The sequence below is a fragment of the Macrobrachium rosenbergii genome, chromosome 13, assembly GCF_040412425.1.
Source record: "Macrobrachium rosenbergii isolate ZJJX-2024 chromosome 13, ASM4041242v1, whole genome shotgun sequence".
In the NCBI taxonomy this organism is placed as follows: domain Eukaryota; kingdom Metazoa; phylum Arthropoda; class Malacostraca; order Decapoda; family Palaemonidae; genus Macrobrachium; species Macrobrachium rosenbergii.
This window is the reverse complement of record NC_089753.1, coordinates 59,891,433-59,916,214: the sequence shown is the minus strand read 5'-3', so window position 1 is coordinate 59,916,214 and position 24,782 is coordinate 59,891,433. Positions and strand designations below refer to the sequence as shown.

The following is a 24,782-nucleotide window of genomic DNA, read 5'->3' as shown; positions in this document are numbered from 1 at the left end:
ATTTTGTTTTTGCAACTTTTTTTTATGCTTGTGCTTTCAATTTTGCTGCTGTTCTTTATTTTGTGTTTAATAATATACCAACCTAGAGGCCACATTTCTCTAAGATTCCTTTTGTGTTACATTCGCACAGGTATTGGAATTTCTGTGCAAGGTTTATGATTTTTCGTTATTATTTTGGGTAGTTGTCTTAAAGGTAACTCGATGCTATGATGTTTTTTTTTGTTTATTTGTTTTGTTAAAAATTTCACTGCTTTTATATTACGTTGTTGTGTCTAAATTGCCAAATTATTTTTTTTTTGTGTCCATTTCTTTCAGGAACATTTTGTACATTAGTGGGAAGCAATGTGATTATAATGTGATGCCACATTTAACGTTAAAATGTCTTATTTTCTTGTTATTGTTATGACCACCATTTATTTTTTGGTTAATAGGAGAGCAGGACTTGATCTTTTTAAAAACTTTTTATTTTTTTGGGTATTGATCTGTTTTCAGGGAAGAGGGAGGTTGGTTGGTTGGATTTTGCAAAGTAGAAAAAAAATAAATGAGTAAATAAAAGACAAAAGTAATATATATTTTTTTGTGTTGGCTGTACGACGTGTTCCATTCACTTGTAATTTTGGCTTGTACATGCGTCGGCTGGCCCACCTAAGAGATAGTTAGTTTTAATTAGTTAAGTCAGTAACCGTGAGGGATGGGGATCGTGGGGGGGTTGTGGGCAGCCGCAGCTTTGCGGGGACACAAAGGACTAGGGATGGGAGTGCTAAGCCCTTCTCGGCCATTGTAAGAATCCCCAACTCCTGATGAAGTCACAGGGAGCCCGGGCAACGGACATCTTCTCTCAGACATAGAAGAAATCTTCCTCGGCCCAGAAACCCCCTAAAGTTCGTTAGGTTATAGCGTCACCTTTCCTCGCACCGATTGGCTGATAGGCCTAAGGAGAAGTGCCAGAGCCAATCACGTCCAAGAGAGAAGAATTCGGGGGTTGTGAGGTACTAGAGGGTTGGAGGAAGACGCCCAAAGGCATCCCCTTGAAAAAGTCTGAAAGGTTTCGTGGAAGTTAGGCGAAAGACGCACATCCCCTTGCTACCTCTGTCGGTTTCCCCGTCAGCCTCTCTCTCACTTGCCTTTACTCTAGATTTCAGTTACTTAGATACTTGGGCCCTTGTGGAAGTTTTAGATAATACAGATCACTGTTAAATTTACCCGTGTCTTATTTAAGCATGACCAACAGTACTGCAGCCGGACCAGTTTAACCCTTAAACGCCGAGCCTCTATTTACAAAAGCGTCTCCCGTACGCCGGCGGCATTCGGGAGTGAGCGCCGAAGCGGAAAAAAAGTTTTTTCAAAAAATCACAGCACGCTTAGCTTTTAAGATTAAGAGTTCATTTTTGGCTCCTTTTTTGTCATTTGTCATTGCCTGAAGTTTAGTATGCAACCATCAGAAATGAAAAAAATATCATCATATATAAATATTGGAATATATGACAGCGCGAAAAAAAATTTCACATATAATTGTATACAAATCGTGCTGTGAGCAAAACGGTTAAAGCTAATGAAGTTTTTTTTTTCGTTGCATTGTACACTAAATTGCGATGATTTTGGTATATAACAAATTGTAAAACGATCAAAGCAACACAGAAATTATCACAAAATGATGCATGAATTCGTAACGCGCGGACGTAAAAATAAGTTTTTTTTCAAAAATTCACCATAAATCGAATATTGTGGTAGAGACTTCCCGTTTGTTGCAAAATGAAGGTAACTGATTAAATATTACTAGACTGTGTTTTAGCTCACAACTGCATTTTTCGACCATTTCGGTCGGGTTAAAGTTGACCGAAGTTCGAATTTTTTCTATTTAAAATGATTTATATGAAAATATTTCAAAACTGATAAAAGCTACAACCATGAGTTATTTTCTGTTGTATTCTACATGATACTGCGCACATTTTCATGTATGGTAGAATACTGCACACATTTTCATGTATAACACTTTATGTAACACCTAATATAAAATGGTGCAAAAATTACGACAAGGTGACTCAAGAAATCCTGAGATTTTCAGCAGCGTTACCGCGCGCGGAGGAAAGGAAAACGTTTTTTTAAAAAATTCACCATAAATCGAAATATTGTGCTAGAGACTTCCCGTTTGTTGCAAAATGAAGGAAAATGATTGAATGTTACTAGAATGTAAGAGTTTTGGCTTACAATTGCGTTTTTCGACCATTTCGGTCGAGTCAAATTTGACCGAAGGTTTAAATTTTGTCACTTATCGTGATTTATATGAAAATATTTCAAAACTGATAAAAGCTACAACCATGGGATATTTTTTTGTTGTATTCTACATGAAATTGCACACATTTTGATGTATAACGCTTTATGTAACGCCTAATGTAAAACGGCGGGAAAATTACGACAAGGCGACTCAAGAAATGCTGAGATTTTCAGCAGAGTTACCATAAATCGAAATATTGTGCTAGAGACTTCCCCTTTGTTGCCAAATGAAAGTAAATGATTGAATGTTACTAGAATGTAAGAGTTTTGGCTTACAATTGCGTTTTTCGACCATTTCGGTCGAGTCAAAGTTGACCGTAGGTTTAAATTTTGTCACTTATCATGATTTATATGAAAATATTTCAAAACTGATAAAAGCTACAACCATGAGTTATTTTTTGTTGCATTCTACATGAAATTATGCACATTTTGATGTATAACACTTTATGTAACGCCTAATATAAAACGGCGCGAATTACGACAAGGTGACTCAAGAAATTCTCAAGTTAGCACGCGTGGAGGGAAGGAAAAAGTTTTTTCAAAAATTCACCATAAATCGAAATATTGTGCTAGAGACTTCCCGTTTGTTGCAAAATGAAGGTAAATGATTGAATATCACTAGAATGTTAGATTTTCTGCTTACCAAAAAGACCCATATATATATATATATATATATATATATATATATATATATATATATATATATATATATATATATATATATATATATATATATATATATATATATATATATATATATATATATATATATATATATATATATATATATATATAAATGATTGTAAATGATTGAATATCACTAGAATGTTAGATTTTTTGCTTACCAAAAAAGACCCATATATATATATATATATATATATATATATATATATATATATATATATATATATATATATATATATATATATATATATATATATATATATATATATATATATATATTTTTTGGTAATGAATACATAACTAAAAAGAATGCAGGTGAAAAACTTTTTTGCATAAAACGAAATATACAAAACACCAATAGATACAGATATATAAAAACTTGTAATAAATATAAAACTAAATATAAAATCAATGCAGAATACTCACTCGTAATCCTGACTCTTCGTTCTGTTCTTGTTTTCTCCCTCCTCCATTGAAGAGTCTTGCATTTTTTTCCTCTCAACATGACGAGGCACAGGTGGAGGAGGGAGACGCGCGCCCTTACTGCAGATGGGCCGCCCTTCGGCAGTCCGCTGCACCCTCCAGTGTCCCTCAGGTAGGCGCACTCCAATATATGACCGCAGTGTGGTACTTGCGGTCACACTCCCTGAACCTGCAATGTGCTACCTTGCAGGTGCGACAGACGTACCGGTATGGGTGTCTCTTCTTCTGCCATTCATATGGCAACACCCGGCATCGTTTCTGCTTACGTCCTTCTAGGAGCTCCAGTGTGTGATCCCCTGCCTGCAGCCGACACACAGGGTCCACTACCCGACGGGACATTGGAATGTGAGGGAGGGCAGTAGCAGGGGCAGCATCATCAAGGACGGCGGCAGCAGGGGCGGCGTCGGCAGGAGCACGAAGACCGAGGTTGCCCCTCCTAGTGACATCTGCCCTATCCTCTCAGGGCAGGGGGGCAGTGTTGGAAGGCCACTCTTCTGGATTAAAGTTTATGAGGGCATTCCCGGCCACCTCGAGAAACTGGATGTGGGACAACCTCCAGGCGTCCGAATTGTACCCACACTAGAGGATGTAGGCATTCTGGAGGGTCAACTGAAGGAGGTATTTGAGGAGCTTCTGTGTACACCTCCTGGTTCTCCTGGAGAAGGGATAATACTGGATGAGTTGATCAAAGAGATCAACTCCTCCCATGTGCCTATTGTAGTGCCCGATGACAGTAGGCCGTTGGACATGAAACTCCTCATACGTAACTTGGCCCTGCTGACGTGTCTTCTTCCGCTGAACGATCTCTTCTTGGATGGGCTCATGACTCGTCGTAATCATGGGCATGAGTCGGACCCCCTTCCAACAGATAATAAAGACATCTCCCTTCCCCTGCCACTCTGTCTCTCCTCTTGCCAGATGTTGCGGCTGGCTAGTGAACCTCTTGAGGACATTCGGGGCCCCATGCACCAATTGAAGGGTACCACTGACGTACACACCTGCTTCATACAGTTCCTGGGCCAGGGCTACCGAGTTATAATAATTATCCATAAACAGGTGGTATCCCTGGTTACAGAAACGATCCACAAGAGAAGGCCCCAGAATACACCGAGAAGTCCATGACGTATCCAGTGTTGGATTCCGTAAAAAATAACTTCACACCATATTTCTTTGGCTTCTTGGGGTTGTACACTTTTATACTTAGACGCCCTTTGTATGGCATCATCCCCTCATCCAAAGAAAGGTTCTTGGAAGGAACCATGAGAAACTGGCACCGTTCACGAATGTAGTCCAACACTGGACGGACTAAGATGAGGAGGTCAGGGTTATTCCGGGGTATGGCCCTTCGGTTGAAGGCATTGAAATACCTGTCCAACGCCAGGAAACTATCACGGGGCATAATGCCGGGCACATTGGGCGTGCTTAAAAAAAAAGTTCCGGCTCCAATATTGCCTGACGTCGGCAGCAGGCATCATTCCAAAAAAAATGTGGAGCCCCAAAAAATGCACTATGTCTGTGAGGTTGCAGCCCCGCCAGCGATACGACAACGTTGTCTGCAGTTCCTCACGGCAGTACCGAGCGTAATCCGCCATCTCTGCAACGAGGTATTCCAGCAATTCCCGCGTAAGGAAGAGCTCAATGAACCCCAGTGCAGTGAGAGGCACAGGGATGGTCAGTCCAGGTGCTGCCATGAATGGGTGCATGTTAGGTGGGGTGGGGTCCTCCAACCACCCCTCATCAATTTCGGACGAACAGCCTTCACCTAAGCTGCCGCGACGTTGCGACCTTCTACGGGCCCGTGCACAGGCACAACTTCGCACTCCCACCCTCCCCACTGGCCCATCTCCCTCATTTTCACCATCACTTTCTGTCTCGTCCCCACCAGCCACAATCGGTGCCTCCTCCTCCTCCTCAGACTCTCCCTCATACGCACTGAAACCACTAAATTCCAGTTCACTTTCCTGCTGTGGCTCCCGTATGGACATTGGGGGCAAATACTCATCATCACTGACATCAGGCGTAATGTCCTTATCAGTAGATGACCAACTGCCATCAAAATGAGGACTTTCCACCTGCTCTCGATCAAGCTCAAAAAAGTACTCGTCAATGTCCTTTTGTTGGAGGCCTCCCAAATGCTTACAGATGCCCCTCAGGACACCCCGATGCTTCCTAGGGGTTGTAAAAGGCACGGGATGTGGTCCTTGGTCCCCTTCGGTCACACATGGCCGCACAACACAGCGTTGAAAAGTAGGGTCACCTAGGGTGCTTGGTCCCTCTCCAGCATCCCAATCTAAAACTCGCCTCACACGCTCACTACCGACAGGCAATATGCGCCTTTCACGGTCCTGACGACGTTGGGACATCTCTGCAAACGTCCTGTTGCATCACAAATACGCAAACACTCGCACAAGTTCTGCAAAACACGAATGTGTCAAGAAATCGCTCTCCGACGATGCGCCGCTGATGCTTTGTAGTGCGGGAAGGAAGAAATTGGCACATGCGCAGCTAGGTGACGCTTCTAAACAAAACAACAGCGTGATCCGCGCACTCCCAGCATCCCTCAAGGCGCATGATTTAAAACCTTTCGCAAACTAGGCCTATAATTATTTTTCTGCGAATATTTAAAAAAACATTTTGTAGTCGACGTACCATACGTCCACTCGGCACCCAACAGACAATTTTAGTCGACGTACAGTACGTCCCGTCGGCGTTTAAGGGTTAAGTAGACCCCATGAGAGGTCGGGGTCAATTTTCTGGCGTCAGGTGTGTGGGGTATGCTGTGAGGCGCTAATTAATAGTGAAAAGAGCAAACTGTGGGTCTGTGATTGTGCTAATTCAATAACTGTGGAGTGATATTAATTTGAGGCACAATGGGGTATAATACAAGAAGCACGAGATCCTACAGGGCTGACAGTGACGAAGAAGACAAGAGAGACGGTAGGGTGGTAGAAGTTAATCCGGTAAGGAGTGGGGAAAATAGCAAAATAGATTAAGAAAATGAAGTAGCCTCTTTTAGGGCATACATAAGTGGAGACGGCAAGGGGGCGGGAACCTGATGAAGTCAGATGAATGCAAGTGAAACAAACAGTAGTATACCTTCGGGAATTCCAAACAGTGGAAATGCAAATAATGGCTCTACGTCGGCAGGGAACTGTAGTAGTGGGCATAGAATGATCATTTCCGCTCCATCCGGGATTGCAATGCAACCTCCGGCGCCGGCCAGTGTAGTGCCTCACAGTGTAGTGATGAAACTTCCCATACCGTTATTGTCCATCCTCGAATTCGATCATTCGTGGCCAAAAGAGGGCTTCATGATGATCAAAGCCTTCGTTAACAGTGTCGAAGAAGCAACTAACAGTTGGACCGATGCCCAGAGAATTGCACAAGCCACCACGAAGATGGCTGGGTCCACAGCCAAGCTGCTAAGATTTGGAAATCGCCAAACCAAGGACTGGGAATCATTCAAACAAGGCCTTATATGATGCTTCGCCCTAAAAAAGGACGCAAGAAGGGAAATGTGGGCCAGCTATTGTCCCGAACTATGAGTGGGGGAGAGTGTCGGCGAGTACATCGCCAGGATTTCGTCTGACTATGAAAGTTTGGTCCCGGCACAGAGCAGACAGAGGAGAACAGAGAGGGATTCTGCAAACGGATATTGTTGAAGACTCTCCCCCTCTCAGTAGCTGCGTTGCTGCTCAGCCCTGGGCAGCCCTTGGAGGCTACGACTGACTCAGCCCAATTGGCATTAGATCAGGTGAAACGGCTGCAAGCAGAGGGGAGGGCGTTGTCCTACCCCCCAACCTATGGTCACCTCCGCCAACCAGTCCATGACACAACGGCGCTCTCTTCCAGCCCCAACCAACTCGAGCAGAGTTGGCCCCAGTACCAAGCGACCAAGGGGGGCCAGGGGAAGGGGGAGTGTGGATATAGCAGGTAGACACTGTTGGCAGTGCGGGAAAAAGGGCCACATGCGTGCCCAATGCCCATTGTACAGTCAAACGTATTGTTTCAGACGTAGTGCCACTGACCATCTAGTTAGCGAGTGTACAAAAAATGACATCGCGACGTGCTCCCTCCCTCAAGATGAAGGGGAATGTACCGGGGAAGGGGAGGAAGAAGTGTACCTGCGAACATCCACCCTCTGGCACCCCAAGGGCCAGTGGCAGTGGGGACCACAAAAGAAGAAGAGGGCCTAGTGAAAGTAGTGCCACCCCCGGCCAGCATGTAGGTGGGAGTCTTCCCCTGACAGTGAGAGCTCCCTCTGCCCAAGGGGTGTGTGTACCTGTGGAGGGAACAGAGCAGACGTCCCCCACCCCTTCTCCCTCTCACGAGAGTGGAGATTCAGTTCCTGTTCTTGAGGTGGGAATTGGAACAGGAACATACCATGCCTTGTTAGACAGCAGAGCTTGTGTTTCTTTGACTGAGGAACGCTTAGTGACGGGCGCTATTATGGCGTCGAAGGGATGTCTGTTCTTAAACACCGTGAGTGGTCATCAGATAATGATCCAGCAAATTGTGAACCAGCAGATTTCCATAGGTGGCAGAGTTTTGACTCACAAATTCCATGTCGCAACGACAACTCACATGGAAGGAATTCCCATTATTTTGGGAATTGGCTTCGTGCGAGAGCACAAGGTGGCTCTCTATGGGGTCGACGGAGGGGGAGCGGAAGTGTCAATGCCAGTGGGAACCGGGCAGTACCGAAAACTTTCTGTCTTGGGTGAGAGGAGACTGTGTGTCAAGGTGGCCTGGACATCCAATGGGGACACAGGAGTGGTACCCGCTAGCCCTGAGGTAGGGGAGGTAATTCCTCCCTCCCAACTCTATTTCCTTCCTGTTGCCCCAGCGCAAAAGTTAGAAGGAGGTACACTTGTATATATCAATCCTCAAAAGTGGGCAGACTTTATGCTGCCAGGAGTCGTTACCATTGTCGATGGGAAGACGAATGTACCTTTCATTAATGTAAGTAGTAATAGGTTAGAATTAAGTAGTGAATCTCTTTGTGATTTAGAAGTATGCACCCTTGTAACAGCTGAAAATGCAGTTGGCCTTGACTACACAGAGTTAAGGTCGCAGCGAACCACAGCTTAGAAGACTAGTGCAAACAGCTGCCAAAGCAACACCTTTAAATTACTGCAGGTATGTAGGAGACATACTTAGGGAATACCAAGATGTGATAGCAACTGGAGATGAGCCCACAGGGAAATTAATAAGTTACCTTTTAAAATACAGACGGGAGATCATCCCCCCTATTCGAACAAAGCCTTATAGAACTCCTGCATGTCACAAATAAGTAATCGATGAGACAACCAATCAATTGCAAAACCAGGGTATTATTCAAGAAAGCAAATCTCCCTGGGCTTCTCCACTCGTTTTAGTTATGTTGATTATAGGCGACTGAATTCCATTACGAAAAATAATGCCTACCCATTGCCCTCGATTGAAGAGCTTTTGCCTAAAGTAAGGGAGAGTAAATTTTTCACCACGCTGGATCTCATGTCAGGCTACCATCAAATTCCCTTAAATGACTAGAGTAAAGAGAAAACAGCCTTTACAGCAAATAATCGGCTATTTGAATATAATTTCCTTCCTTTTGGATTAAACAATGCTCTGGTTCATTTTTCATGAGTAATGATATAAGTTTTAGTTTCGATATTAGGGCATGGAGTTTTTGTATACCTAGACGATATCATTGTAATCGGTGCCACAGTAGAGGAACATATGGCTAACTTGTTAGAGGTTTTAGAAACGTTAAGGCACCATGGCATGAAAATTAACCTAGATAAATGCCAGTTTTTTCAGGACAAAGTGGGATTTCTTGGGCACATCATAACTCCTGAAGGTCTTAGCAATTAAAGAATTTCCCTAGCCTAAACATGTGAAGGATGTAGCCAGCTTTCTCAGACTCGCAGGATATTACCGTAAAATCATTGGGAACTTTGGCCAGATAGCAAGACCATTAGATGCATTTAGGAAGCGACCTGATTTCCAGTGGGATGAGAGGGAACAAGACGCTTTTCAGAAATTAAAAGATGCCCTTGTGAGAGACGAACTCTTGGCTTATCCAAGGTTTGATTGGCCATTTATTGTGACCACAAATGAGAGTGATATCGCGATTGGAGGGGTAATACCTCAGATAGACGATGAAGGTAATGAGAGACTCGGTTTGTTTTGCATCACGAGCATTAAAAGGGGCAGAGAGAAATTATAGTACTTTCGATCGAGAGGCTTTGGCAGTCCTATGGTTGCTGGAGAGACACCGCTAGTTTTTATTGGGACATAAAATAAAGATTTTCAAAGATCACCAACCGTTAATGTACCTATTTAAGAAGAGAGAGATTTCTAATCGCCAAGCTCATTGGATCGAGGAAATTCTAGAGTTTGATATAAAAATAGAGCACATTGCAGGCAAAAGTAACAGGGTGGCGGATGCTCTCTCCAGGAACGTCATAGGAGTAACAACACGTGCTGCAAAGCGCAAGGAAGAATGACAAAGGAAATCTCGTAACATTGATGGCACAGGCAGTGCCGGCACTAGTGCCAGCAACATTACGACAAATGCTATCAGTGACTGTCAATCAGATGGGAGCGCAGAGCATAGAAAACAGGAATCTTGTGGGCACTCTCAGATGAGTGGGAGTGGCCGAGATGACAGCAGGTTGAATGAAGGTGGAACTCCAACTGGGGTAGTCCAGAGTAAATGCCGAGTATGAAAGTGTGGTTGACTTCTGTGGTTGGTGTGTGTGAGGGCTGGTTGAGAGTCAGGGCCCTGACACCTGGATTAACCAAATCAAGGCCTGTGTGAGAAGTGAGAGTGAGTTCCTGAGTTCTGTGCATTTGCGGAAGGATGTGTTCTTCATTGAAGGAAACGTCTTGTTTTGCAGATGCGAGAAAAGGTCCAGGGATATCCGGGCCCAAGTCGTCCTTCCTCGAGCTTTAATAGAGAGCCATGCACATGATTTATGTAAGCCCTTATGCTGGGCATGTAGGCATAGAGAGATCTCTTAGAAGAGCCCGTAAGCACTTCTTTTGGGATAGCATGCATAACGATGTAATACAATGAAAAATCACAGACTTGTGGTACCGAAGGCCCAACTGTGGCCTGTGGTGCCTGTGAAATGGGATAGATAACATATGGATGTAGCCGGACCACTGCCTTCTGAGCAAGGACAACCCAAATATATTCGTGTGTTCGTGGATGTGTTCACCTTTCACGCACGTGTGTGCGGTGGAGAATAAGACGGCAAGTGAAGTGGCTAAGGCGTCATGTTCCCTTGTGTGTCGGTTCAGGTGTCCCAGGATGTTGGTCAGTGACAGTGGGCACAAGTTCATCAGTGAGATGATCCGTGAGTTTACGGCTCTCATGCAAATAAGGCATGTCACCAACGCAACTTATCCACACACGATTCCCCAATTCAGGTAGGGGATAGAATCTATCTGAGAAAGCAGCTGCCGAAGCACAAGCTCTAACCGGCCTATATGGGACCATATCGTGTGAAAGAGATCAAACACACCACTGCGGTTATTCAGCATATCCGCACTGGGGGCCGTAAGCGAGCAACACCTGTCACACCTGCGTGCAGTGCTTGAGGACAGCCTAATGTTCCACACCAACAAACCAGTAACCCACCCCCCTACCCTGGACTGGCTGGGTATTTGGGAGAAGAGCCAGTGGAACCTGCAAGCTCGCAGGTGGGGCCATGTTGACAGCACAAGAGCATGCTCACGAGTCCGTGTCATAAATGAATGCCATTGCAAAGTGAATGAGAGGGGTCAGTGATCAAAATCTTTAATTGCCATCCCATGTCCTTACCTTGAAATCAGAGATATACAAAGAGTTTTAATGTTATGATGCTTCTTGTTTTATGTTTTTGATTTTTCCAATTATTTTGAGTGTCAATGTCATTTCCTGTGCATCATATTCTTGTGTTTTAGTTTTGTTTATTGCGGTAGTGTTGATTTTGTTTTTGCAACATTTTTTTAGGCTTATGCTTTCAATTCTGTTGTTGTTCCTTATTTTGTTTTTAATAATATACCAACCTAGAGGCCACATTTCTCTAAGATTCCTTTTGTGTTACATTCCCCTAGGTGTTGAAATTTCTGTGCAAGGTTTATGATTTTTCGTTATTATTTTGCGTAGTTGTCTTAAAGGTAACTTGATGCCATGAAATTTTTTTTTTTTTTTTTTTTGTTAAAAATTTCACTGCTTTTATACTACGTTGTTGTCTAAATTGCCAAATTATTGTTTTTTGTGTCCATTTCTTTCAGGAAAATTTTGTACATTAGTGAGAAGCAATGTGATTATAGGCAGCGTTAAAATGTATTATTTTCTTGTTATTGTTATGACCACCATTTTTTTTAATACTGATCTGTTTTCAGGGAAGAGTGAGGTTGGTTGGTTGGATTTTGCAAAGCAGAAAAAAACATATAGAAGGAAAAAAAATAAATGAGTAAACAAAAGACAAAATATATATTTTTTGTGTTGGTTGCAAGGCGTGTTCCATTCACTTGTAATTTTGGCTAGTACAAGGGGCTCGTGGTGGGAGCAAGGGTGGGGGTGGTGGGCGGCCGCAGCTTCTCGGGGACGCAAAGGACTAGGGATGGGAGTGCTAAGCCCTTCTCGGCCATTGTAAGAATCCCCTTGACTCCTGATGAAGTCACAGGATGCCCGGGCAACGGTCATCTTCTCTCCGACATAGAAGAAATCTTCCTCGCCCCAGAAACCCCCTAAAGTTCGTTAGGTTATAGCGTCACCTTTCCTGGCACCGATTGGCTGCTAAGCCTAAGGAAAAGTGCCAGAGCCAATCACGTCCAGGAGAGAAGAATTCCGGGGTTGTGAGGTACTAGAGGGCTGGAGGAAGATGCCCAAAGGGAGGCATCCCCTTGAAAAAGAAAGTTTTCGTGTAAGTTAGGGGAAAGACCCACATCCCCTCGCTGCCTCCGTCAGTTCCCCCCTCAGCCTCTCTCTCACTCGCCTTTACTCTAGATTTCAGTTACTTAGGTACATGGGCCCTTGTGCAAGTTCTAAGTAACCAATTGGTTCTTAGCCACGTAAAATAAGTCTAATCCTTTGGGCCAGCCCTAGGAGAGCTGTTAATCAGCTCAGTGGTCTGGTAAAACTAAGGTATATTTTTCTAGATAATACAGATCATTGTTCATTTTACCCCGTGTCTTATTTAAGCATAACCCACAAGACTGCAGCCGGACCAGTGTAAGTAGACCCCATGGGAGGTCGGGCCCATGTGTGTACATATATATATAAAACATATATAGATACATTATATGTATATATATGCATATATATGTATATATATATGCATATATATGTATATATATGCATATATATGTATTTATATGTGCATATACGTATGTCTATGTATGTAAGTATTTATGTATAATATATTCATTGTTCGGGAACACGCTAAAAAAGTAAGGTCGACAAATTAAAAAACAATTATATTTTAGCTTGAAAACGGGGCTGGACCTGAAACGTCGCAATAATTCTGGAACACTTATCTTGTGACCCTCTGAATTATAATATACAATATATATCGTACTGTATTATATATATATATATATATATTATATATATATATATCTATATCTTATATATATATTTGAATTATAATATATAACATCTACGTCAATATATATTGAATTATATATATACATACAATATATATAATTAAAATACATACATATATATAATTAAAAAACACACACAATATATATATATATATATATATATATAATTAATTATACACATATATATATGTATATATATACACATATATGTTTTAGTAATTATATATATATTACTACACTACCATTGACGTCTTCCTTGTGATCCTCTGAATTATATGATATAACCATCTGACATCTTCCTTGTGACCCTCTTAAATTATTATACACTGTATATATATATATATATATATATATATATATATATATATATATATATATATACACACATATATATATATATATATATATATATATATATATATATATATATATATATATATATATATATATATATATATATATGTATATATATATATATATATATATATATATATATATTATATATTCCATGAATGTAATATTTATTACATATTCCATGTGAACTGTATTTGTAACAACCACAATGCCTCCCCGAAATCTTCACACTTTTTGGATACGCTTGTCACTACAAAGCCTCAGATCCACATGAAAGACTAAGAAGTAATGCTGATGTCTTTATCTGGATTCGAATCTGCATCCAGTGTCAGAACACAGTCACTTCGCCGACTGCTCATAGTCAAGTCGGCAACATCACCTCGTTCTGATACTCTGGATGCTGGTTAGAATCCTGCTGCTACAGACATCAGAATCACTCTATATTCTTGCAATTGGCTCTAAGGCTTTGTATTGACAAGCGTATCCAAAGTCTGAAGAATTCAATTAGTAAAGAGGCCACTGGTGTCATCATAATTACATACTTATCTGATGAAAGTTGCTAAATATATATATATATATATATATATATATATATATATATATATATATATATATATATATATATATTATATATAAATATATATGTAAAACATACATATATATAAAACATATATATTATACTCATACCTCGTTTTAACGGACAGAAAGGGGGAACATCAGTTAGATACTGACGTTTGTCCGTAGTTATCGAAATGGGGTCTGTAGTGGCTAATATCAGCAGGTGCAATGTCAAATTTCGAATGTAATTAATCTACAAAAAACAATTAGTTTTCGAAAATGTCGGGACAACAGAAACAGGTGTTATGAAATCACAGAAAGAAAAAAAAACTTCGAGTAAGCTATGAAGAGGCTGTACAGTAGTTTAAATGATACGGGAATGCCACAAAAACAGTTACACTCTCTGGAAAAATGGTTCGAGAAGCAAAATTCTAACACCCACCAGAGATAAGGCCTAGAATGGTTTTTTTTTTTTTTTGGCACGACACCGATAGCCTTAAGAAAAGAACTCTACGTCTGGACTTGCCGTCTTTCTAGGGGATGGGTACACTATATCTTCACAAATGAGTACAGCCGAGAGTAAATCCCATTTTCCTCAGTCACCTACTGAGCCCTTTTATTTTCATCAAACCTGGGCAAGATGAAGTCACCACCTTCCCTGTTGCATCACCCTCCAAGAAAAAGCCAACATTGCAATGCAAAATGTGTTCATAAACTCCTTCTGACTGAAATGTAGCGAGCACCTCAAAACTCAATTTGAAAATGTATTCTAAATAATCATATATGACAATTAAAACCTGGAAGAAACAAAGGTATTAGTGAATTCGAAAACAAGCGAAATTTCCATACCTTTGGGGCCCTTAGCGATGACACTAGATTATATGGCTATCCAGAATGACCACTTACATTGTGTATAAAAATAACAATTCAAAAGACAATCATTCGAAAGCTTTACTTACTAAACTTATGAATAAAAAATTTTTTATCAATGTCGTTCCAGGACCTTGTTCAAAATTTTGAGAACATTAAACACTGTCAGACAAGGTAATGTATTTTGCATAGCAATCCTAGAAAGATTTATGAATTACAAGAAAACCATTGCAAATTTAAAAGGTCTTGGAAACTGGAGAATTCCCATACTAACCTGCAAGGTCAATTTAATACTTAAAACACTTGAAATATCATTCTGGATAGCCTAAATATTATACCAAGTGCTGTTGGAAACAAAAAGAATAAAAGGAAATTGCAAGCATAGGTACAGTGTGTACAATGTATGGCACAGAAATGTAAATAATGAACTACAGGACTGTACAAAATGTAAATAAAATCAAAGGCATAAGTAATGGCGAAACAGCATATATCACATGCAAGGTATATTTTGCAAAAAACAATACATTTCAATGAGATGGCAGATAAATAGTAGACCCACGTGTGTTCGTAAAGCATCACAAGATAAAAACTCGAGAGTTATACAGTGCATCACCAAGTACAAGCAAAATTTTTTCACCAAGAAACGCTTGGAAAATACAGTCTCTTTGGAACTGAGGAATGACCAAAATCTAATGAATCACTGAGAATCCCTTTAAAAAGATCAACTAACTTTCCGCGCCAATAATGATTTATAGCAGTTACATGTATCACCACATATACCTTAAAATTAAGGAACTATCTGGGCTTAATTCAAATATTACTTAAAGAAGATTATCTGAAAATTGATTAAAACGATAAAGGCCGATGAGAAGCTAGCACAACCTTTTTAATTCTAATCTACAAATCAATACGAAATATGATCGTTATTTATAAACAGTGACTCAGTCTTAATCTTTACATCAGTTACAAAATCTAATCTTGCTCATCTAAACAGTGATTAAGATTTCAAATATCGTGACATTTCTTAAAGTTTTTAAGGCTCAGGTCTTTTGCATTTAACATTTAGAAGATTCCAACAGCACTATGGTATAATATCCCTTACCTTTGTAGATACATCTGAAAAAAAGAAAAAACCATAAAGTTAGAATTCGTAAGTTATAATATGCAGTGGAACATCACCACAGATCTGATTACACACACACACATATATATATATTATATATATATATACACATAAACACAAGGAAGTACTTTCATGTTTATTGCATCTCCTATGGATAAAGATCATACTCATAACCTCATTATATATATATATATATATATATATATATATATATATATATATATATATATATATATATATATATATATATATATATATATATATATATATATATATATATATATATATATATATATATATATATATATAATACAGCAATTAATTATTTCCAACAGGAGACAGTTCGAGGACCTTTTTTTTTTTTTTAAGAATACCTGCCAAGGATGCTATCTACTGGTATTATGTGAGTGAAGTGAGCTGATGCCATACTCTGTGCATGACCAACAAATAACAATGAAAAATATTTGTTATATTTACAACACTAAACACACTGGTACCTGCTATAAAGTTCTCACTGAAAAGAGTGAGAATTAAGCTGCATTTTTTTATGCACTAGTTTTAAGGAATGAGGGAGTTTAAATACTGATAGGAAACCTCGTACATTCTTTCATTCCAATCTTCATCCTTCACTCATCCACACACATGGATGTATTTACGATATTCATTTCAATCATTGAAGTTAAAAATATACTGGAAAAGCAGCAATGAACTTGCACAAAGTACAAAAGTACCCTAAACCCTCAAGCATCTAACGTAATTTACTTTTCACTAAGAACGGATTAGTATCGAATTGGTCTATTGTTTGAGATTATTTAACATTTCATCTTTCTTACTGTTTAGGACTAAGAGTGGCTTTGATAAACAGAGGGTCAGACACACCTCTGTCAGACAGCCACATTAGTCATCTCTGTTTTCATTCTTATTGCTCTCATTCTTACGAGATGGCGTCGATGACCATGGCCACTGTGGATCCTGGTTATGAAAGTTAAAAACAAAACCATGAATGAGAAAAATGTACTGTCAGCGAGAATACTGACTGGACGAGTTTTTTCAAAACAGCATTCTTCACGCAGATTGCTCTACATCATTTCTAATATTAAAATTTGAAAATGGAAACCAATTTAAATAGACCTCTCCCTTAACAGGCAGTTACTGTACCACAACTTTGTACAACTTTGATTGCAAAATGCAATTAACGTACTATTAACCAACCAAAAACTTGTTGAAAGACACGTGAGTTTCGATAAATAAGTTAAGGTTATCTTAGTTTAACCAGACCACTGAGCTGATTAACAGCTCTCCTAGGGCTGGAGTTTGAAGGATTAGATTTAATTTACGTGGCTAGGAACCAATTAGGTTACCTAGCAACGGGACCTACGGCTTATTGTGGAATCCGAACCACATTATAGCGAGAAATGAATTTCTATCACCAGAAATAAATTCCTCTTATTCTTCATTGGCCGGTCGGGGATTCGAACTCGCGGCCAACAGAGTGGTAGCTGGGAACGGAACCCGCTCGCCCAACGAAGAACTAAATAATGCACACCGCAAATACCTTGTGTAGAAGCTTCTGAACAGTCGGGTTGACAACAAAGAGGCATTTATGCTGTTGTTTATGTGCAACATCAAAGCAAGAATTTTACATAAAGAAAAACTTTAAGGTTGACTCACCATCAGCTGTGGTCTTTTCTTATACGACTCCTTTAATTTCACACAATATTTTGATTAGCCGATTCATTTTTGTTCTTTGCCTCTTACGGTGACGGTTTCGGGCCAGATCATGTCATAGCAATTACAATAATCAAAATTGATAAAGTCACCATCCTCCCCAAAAAATCCTAGTACTACTATATTCATTGGTATTTGCAAGAGAAACTAAAACTATAACCAGGTTACACTTTAAAACTGAAAAACAAATAAGTGATCCCTGTGCCAAAAACAAACACAATATCTACATGAATGCTATATAGCACACCTCAACAAATGTATTCGAAGAAATGCATTGATCACCTGCTGAAAAATCTTCCGAGACCTACAGTATGGCATGGTACAGTAGTATGCAGAAGTTGCAATATATTCCTGCAGAGGCATAAGGACTGTTTCACTAAAATCGGTTATGTAGCTCTTTCGTGGTCAAAGAAAAGGGCTACGAAAAAGCATGGGGCTGAACCCCAAACAGTGAGGTTAGACTGACCAAGGGAGGGAAAACAAAGGTACACAGATTTCCAAAGCTACTTTACAGAAAGAATGGAACAGTCATCACTGATGATGTTTTTGAGTATGTAGCAACATTCTTTCCTTAGAAGGCTGAGGAATTACCACTGTAAAATGCACTTGATATTACATGTAAACTATATGAAATTTCAAAGGATTAGGAAATGCCACTGTATAACTGATTCTGTGATAGAAAACTAAATGCCACTCAGAGGAAGAATAATGAACTGTCATTGTGAAATGAAACTACACGTCATTTCAAGAAGGGATTAGGACTTCTTACTGTATAATGGGTTAATTGATTAGAAACCAAAAAAGTTTAGGAACTATCCATGTGTAGTATATTTAAACAAAGTGAATGACACTGCTTGGGATTAAGAATTGCCTTTAAATAAAGCAATCAGTGATATGAAACTTCACTAAGCTCAAAAGTTACGTTCCCAAGGTATCACCGAGCAACGAATTCAAGCTAAATGATAATCTATTATACTAATCTCCTTGGCTGCCTTTCTGCGTGTCTCCCTCCCCTCCCCATCTATTATATTAATTTCCTTGGCTGCTTTTCTTTCCTGTGTGTCCCTTCCCTCCCACCCCCTCCTCTCCCCCTTCCCCCTCCCCTTTTCCCATTCCTCTAATGTCCCCTCCCCCTTCCCTCCTCCCTTTTCCATGTTTTATAATGAAATGTGTTGCAATTGAATACTATTAACAAAATATTCATAGATTTGTAAGGACAATTTTTTTATATAAAAGTAATGTACAGGTTTTTCAGATTAAAATATAACTTGCTTCACCTTCAGAATTTATGAAGTGTTTAATTATTCTCAAGTGGTAACTATGAACCACCTGCATTATGAGGATCACAGTAAATACTACTGTTATACAACTGGTCTTTAAAGGGCCCCATAGACGATACGCTTACTGGACCAGGTCATCTAAATGGGAAGTAAACCTCAATGTCTATGGTGTTCTCCTCCCACCAAAAGTGGGCGGAGTCCATTGGCCTCTCCGACCAGCTAGTAACCTGTCGTTGCCAGGTTCATGGCTTCTGTTTCAGTTCAGGTGGCCCGAAACCTCCACGTCTATGGCGTCATCTCAAGATTTACTTCAGTTTCAACTAGACACTGGAAGGGAAGCATGGCAGTTGCATCGGCATACGAGTTCTGGGAGGAGTTTACTGAATGTCGTAGAAAAGCAAATTGAGGCTTATGATACATTAGTTGGAAAATCACAAGAGAAGGATGCAAAACAATAGTCATAAACTGGGTCCTCGGTGTAGGGGGAAATTGGAACAATTTATTATTATAGACTACCTTTGTACCAAGGGGGGTCCCAGTTTATGAATAAAAGGAGAACTACTGGAATCTCACTTTAGAATCTTCCTGGATTTACGTAAATAATGAACGTCGCCATTTGAATTAGAATTTTTTTCAATTAAAAGGGGTCTATTTACAGAGAATGGGGCAAATATGCAAGACCCAAAAAATGTAACAGTTTACAGACACAATTTACATACGATAGATCAATAATGCAGTAACTTGCAAATTAGCAATGCAAATATGAGGGACCACAGATATAACAATCCCCATTATAACAAATGACCCTATTACGTTAAAATGCATCCATTCACACACCACAATACAATGGAAGGGGTGAGCTCCAGGGTAATGGCAATCAGTTAATCAAGATGGTTTCTGTGTGGGCAATGGATTCTTGCGATCAGGCTGCGACCAGGAATGGTTACAAAGTTGGATGGCAGTCAGAACTAGTGGGGCATAGATTTGTGGACTGGACAGGATAGGTTGGCTCCTGTAAGAGAGGTCAGGAGTTAGTACAAACACGAAAGAGAAAGGAAACCTCCCTTGCTATTAAATAAACACAAACAATCTCCCCCTAGGGAGGAATTAATCACTTATATCACTTAAACTAATTTGCCCTAGTTTACACTATGGAGGGAATATTTCAATACTTATCACTGAATCATATTAGGTTGATTTCAAAGCAAGTCATGGGGCGATTCATGGCCTGCTTGAAGTAGGATGACTTGACTTAAAGGGACTGCTTTTTTATGAGGAAGAAAATGAGGTTTGGAGGAATGGAAAAATCAAGGAATTTCAGGGGGAGGGAAAGGGCTGGCTTACTGACTACTTGCGGAAGACGTACCTGGGCCTGTAAATGTGTGCACTAAACATGTACGACGCGGCCGTGTACCGGAGTTAGTGTTTGCCAGCGTAGGAAGAAGCGCCAAACGTGTTCAGCCAAGACCTATCTGAGGAGTGCTGCTTCCTGGGAAACATAGCGCATATCCCACTGTTGTTTGGGTCAAAGTCTCAGCCCAAGTCGATCTGCAAAGGGTCATACAGCCAACAAAAGAGTGAGGAAAATAAAGGTCTACCTAAGTACTTAGAGGTTAAGTTCCTATCTCTCTCACAGCCTGGCTACGTCCCCATGCCCTTAACGGATTAGCGGTTCCCATATCGCGTGATGGGGGTGAGGGGGATCACTTATTGTTCACCCAGGTCAGCTGAGGTGGGAAAAGAGGCGCTAACCGCTTTTCCCTAGTTCAAATACGCTTGGTTCTACTTCGCCCGCCATGTTTTCCTGACCCTACAATCAAATGAAAGGTGGAAATGATTCCCTAAATAAATTAATCACTGGCTGCCGGACGAGGAGTAAATTCTCAAGAGGTCCCCACCTTTGGAAAGGCCTTCACACCCTTTCGGGCGTGAAGGTCTTGGCTAATTCCTCCCAACTGGGCAGCTAGTGACCCTACATAAATCGTGCTTTTGCACTGCAACAGCTAAAGGGGCCTACCTAACTGCTAAGAGTGGTTCTGAATTGGCTAATTTACAGGCCTAACCTATCTAAGGGTATACACACTTCTGCTAACTGTCTCTGATGACAGGAGAAATCTATGCCTAGGCAACTGCACATAGTAAACACCTAACCTAACCTACAATCCTACAACTGGCACTGAACAAGCTGGCACTGGCGAATGGCGCACAATGAATTATAATTGGCACAACGCTTTATGATTAACACACAACAAACTGGAACATGAATAACCTGAAGGGTAAATCACAGTATACAATTAAGTAATGTATCAGTTTGAGTCTGGAGTGGGTTTGGTTAGTTAGTTATAAATGATTTGTTTAACCAGACCTCTGAACTCTTTTAGGGTTCTTCTCGGGCTGGGAAAAGAATGGGGGAAAGAGTACATAAAAAAATTAAGTAGTTAACTAAATAAATAAATAATAAAAAAAGGGGGGGATTAGAAAAAAAACAATCGAGAAAAAAAAAAAAAAAAAGGGGGGGGAAGATTATATTTTATTTATCAATTTAATTTTGTTTAGGAAGAGAATGATATTATTAATTGAAAAGTTATTACCTTCTGCTAGAATATCCTTTATTGATTTATTTTGTAAATAAGTCTTTCTTTCATGATGCCATCTGGGACAGTCAATCAAGATGTGTTTGATTGTTACTGGGATGTTACATCTTTCACAAGTTATTGGGTTTGTGTGCGGAGTTGACATCAGATGACCATGTGTGAGTCTGGAGTGTCCTATTCTGAGTCTAGTTAAAATAACCTCATTGATTCTTTGCTTTTGGGTAGAAGAATGCCATTTTTTAACTTCGTTCTTAATTTGTTTTGTGGGGGTATATTTGTCCAATCATTTTGCCAATCCCTATAAATTAAGGGTTTAACTGATGCTAGCCAGTCTGATATGGGTGCTTTCATAGTAGTTGGGGATTGTACAAGCCAATTTTGCAGCTTTATCTGCTTTCTCATTACCCTCAATGCCTACATGGGCTGGGATCCAACAAATTTGAATTTGAAGGCCGTTTGTAATTAACTGATGTATTTCCCGTTGTATATTTTGGACAAGGTGATTATTTGATTTAAATGATCCTATTGCTTCAATTGCACTTCTTGAGTCGCTCAATATGAGTGCTGAAGGAATTCCTTTTTTGTTATAATCTTGAGAGCCAATTGTATGGCTGTTAATTCTGCTGTAAATACTGATGATATTAGAGGAAGGCCCATTTGGATAGTTTTATCACTTGAATAGGCTGATGAGCCCACTCCACCTTCATTTTTGGATCCATCTGTGTAGATTATCAAGGGATTACCCTTCCGTCTTATGTGTTCCATGGCATGTTGATGGTACATTTCTGTGTTGGACATATATTTCTTTGAAAGATATGATAAATATGTGCATAGTTTTGCCTTTTTAGTGTCCATGGTGTGACCGGATTTATTTCTTGGGTAAATTTGGGTATCATGTTATGTAAATTCAATAGATGATTAGTTTTTTTAGTAAATGAGATTTGATTTGGGTTATTATTTGTATTTTGATTGAGAAATTTATTTGATGCAGGAGATGTGCCTGCTTGAAGGGATAAGCCTCTTCTTAAAGTAATTAGATCTCTGTAATATTTTAGAGGCAGCTGGCCTGCCTCTGCTAGGATAGAGACAGTTGGAGATGAGCCTCGTGATGTAAAGCATCTAGAGATTTTAAAGTTGTTTCTGAGGCAGTTGAATAAATTGGACAGCTATAATTTATAACTGATAGTACTGTTGCATTGTATAACATTAACATTGTATCTCGTCCTGCACCCCATTTGGTGTGTGAGATTTTCTTTAATAAAGTAAGGGCTTTAGATCCTTTGGCTTTGATATATTTGACATGATCTTTCCAATTTAAATGTTGGTCAAAAATTATACCCAAATATTTAACACTATTGCACATGTTTATCTCTTCATTATAAAGATATAACTTAATGGTTTGTTGTTTCAACCATCTTTTGTCTTTGTAGAAGACAATGCCATTTGTTTTATTTACCAACAACTTGAACCCTACGGAATTGGTCCAAGTGGTTATATTTTTTGTTGCTATATTAAGTATTCTTTGAGCATGTCTCAAAGAATAACTTGAATAATAAATTACAAAATCATCCACATACAAACTATTTTGTACACCCTCAGGCAGGTTCATAGTAATGTCATCTATTGCCAGGGCAAATAACATGCAGCTCAAAACACTGCCTTGGGGATACCCTCCTCTTGTACGTAGCAATTTGAATATGTATTTTCTATGCGTACTTGAAATGTACGATTTGTTAGAAAATTATTGATAAATATTGGAAGGTGACCTCGAATATTGGACCTGTGGAGTTTCTGCATAATATTGTATCTCCATGTGGTATCATATGCTTTTTCTATATCAAAGAAAATAGCCACTGTCAGCTTTTTCTTTTCAAATCCTTTTTTAATATGATCTTCTATTTGAGTTAACGGGTCTAGTGTAGATCTACCAGCTATTGATCCAGATTGGGTAGGTGATAAAATTGAGTGTTTTGTTATGACACTTGTTAATCTCAAACTAACCATTTTCTCCAACAGTTTGCACAAGCAACTTGTTAGAGATATTGGCCTATAATTAGTGGGGTTGCTAGGGTCTTTTCCTGGTTTACTGATGGGTATGATTATTGCATGTCTCCACTTAGTTGGGAAGACATGCGTTAGCCATATGTTATTATATAATTTTAACAAGAATTCTTTAGCTAGTGTGGCTAAATTCTGAATCATTTCAAAGGAAATCATATGACCCGGAGCTGATGATCGACATGATTTTAGGGCAAAATTAAGTTCATTCGTATTGAATTCTTGATTATAATCAAGGTCCTCATCAGTTTCAAAATTAAGTGTCTGATTCATTTTTTGTGTTCTAATTCTTTTGAAGTGCTCATCTGAGTTAGAATGAGCACTAATATCTTCTATGTTTGGCTAATATATTTGAAATATCTTGTAGGTTATGATTTAGTTTGCCATTATATAGTATTGGGCTTCTAGGTGGTCTTATTACCATTGATTTTACAAATTTTGTGCCATATTTCCTTTATTGAAGTATTTGGTGACAACTCCTGATATATAATTTTTCCACGGCTGAGCTTTTTCGAATATTATTGTTTTTCGAAATTTTGCATTATATTTATTGAAAAGTGGTTTAATGTGATCAATAGTTATACTTATAACTATTATCTTGTTTAGTTTGTTTATATTACAAGGGCCTTTATTAAGGGCGTTTAATCTGGACTTTAGTCTACTCAAATTACGTGCCAGTGTGTGTTTGGTTCGATTTAAGAGAGATAAATTATTAGACCACCATGGAACGGGGATATATTAGGGGTTGAAGAAGTTTTGGGGATGCATTTATCTGCAGCACTGATTACAAAACTGGAAAAGAAATCATTTGTGACATTATTGTTTTGATTTAATGGGAAGGGAGGGATATTTCTAAGTTTGTAAATTGTATTTATCCCAGTTAGCTTTCAGCAAATTATATTTTATGGGAAATTATTGTTTTTGGTTGTTCAAATAATTCAAAACAATTGGAAAGTGATCACTAGTATATGAGTCGTCTAGGACATTCCATTCCAGTCTCTCAACTAATTCCAGTGAGCATAATGAAATATCTATTGAAGAGGTTAAATGAGTTTTTGAGAAGTACGTTGGTGAATCACTTTCATTCAGGCAATGTAAATTCTGAACATTTATGCAATTCTCAATGTTTGAGCCGGCCAAGTTACTAGCATGTGCGCTGTCCCACAATGGGTTATGGGCATTAAAGTCGCC

At 39.4% G+C, this 24,782-nt stretch overlaps 1 long non-coding RNA gene across 1 annotated transcript in view; it reads right to left on the bottom strand.

Moving 5' to 3' along the window:
• Nucleotides 1-14,520: 14,520 nt before the first annotated feature.
• Nucleotides 14,521-24,782, bottom strand: part of LOC136845362 (uncharacterized) — a 40,261-nt gene continuing 29,999 nt past the window's right edge. The window contains exon 3 of the long non-coding RNA XR_010855154.1: nt 14,521-15,924. This is a non-coding gene — a long non-coding RNA (uncharacterized lncRNA). The remainder of the gene's footprint in view (nt 15,925-24,782) is intronic.